Source organism: Sceloporus undulatus, chromosome 6, assembly GCF_019175285.1.
Source record: "Sceloporus undulatus isolate JIND9_A2432 ecotype Alabama chromosome 6, SceUnd_v1.1, whole genome shotgun sequence".
NCBI classification, from domain to species: domain Eukaryota; kingdom Metazoa; phylum Chordata; class Lepidosauria; order Squamata; family Phrynosomatidae; genus Sceloporus; species Sceloporus undulatus.
In genome coordinates this window covers 120,279,958-120,280,774 of record NC_056527.1, presented here as the reverse complement: position 1 = coordinate 120,280,774, position 817 = coordinate 120,279,958, and the positions used below count along the sequence as shown (strand labels likewise).

Genomic DNA, 817 nt, shown 5'->3' with positions numbered 1-817 from the left:
AGAAAGTAGTCTGCTGGATTACATGTTACTACTTACCACTACTGTTACTACTGTGGCATTGAAAAATACAGGGAAATGCTCTCTAATTCTGAGTGGATCCCCTTGCCTGCGCAGGCACTGCATAGCAGGCCACACGGCTGCCCCATGCACCACACACATGCTCTGGGCAGGCACAGTTCCTCTTTGTACCTCTTCTCCCTCTCCCCCAATGTCACAGAGAGGAAGGCACCTTCCTCACTCACCCACTCTTTCTCTCACACAGCTCACATCAACACACCCAGTGCATGTCTGTGACCTGTGCTGCTCTTTGGAGCAGCCAGCCTGGCAAGGCAAAATTGTCTTTCCTCATCTCCCCTATTCTGGCAGAAGTTTCATTTAAAACAGCAACAACAACAAATTGAAGTAACCTAAATCTTAAATGCAGTTCATGTTTTCAACTGTCATCGTTCAGGCCTCTGAGGGAGAGAGAAGGCTGGCCCAGTACCATCAGGGGCTAACCTGAAGATAGAGGCTCCTCCCTCCCCAACTGTCATCGTTCAGCCTCTGAGGGAGAGAGTATTCTGGCCCAGTACCATCAGGGGCTAGCCTGAAGAAAGAGGCTCCTCCCTCCCCGACTGTCATCGTTCGGCCTCTGAGGGAGAGAGTAGGCTGGCCCAGTACCATCAGGGGCTAGCCCGAAGAAAGAGGCTCCTCCCTCCCCGACTGTCATCGTTCGGCCTCTGAGGGAGAGAGAAGGCTGGCCCAGTTCCATCAGGGGCTGGCCCGAAGAAAGAGGCTCCTCCCTCCCTAACTGTCATCGTTCGGCCTCTGAGGGAGA

At 53.4% G+C, this 817-nt stretch overlaps 1 protein-coding gene across 1 annotated transcript in view; it reads right to left on the bottom strand.

The window, feature by feature from the left end:
• Positions 1 to 817, bottom strand: part of XPO7 (exportin 7) — a 36,138-nt gene that overhangs the window by 10,979 nt on the left and 24,342 nt on the right. The window lies entirely within an intron of this gene.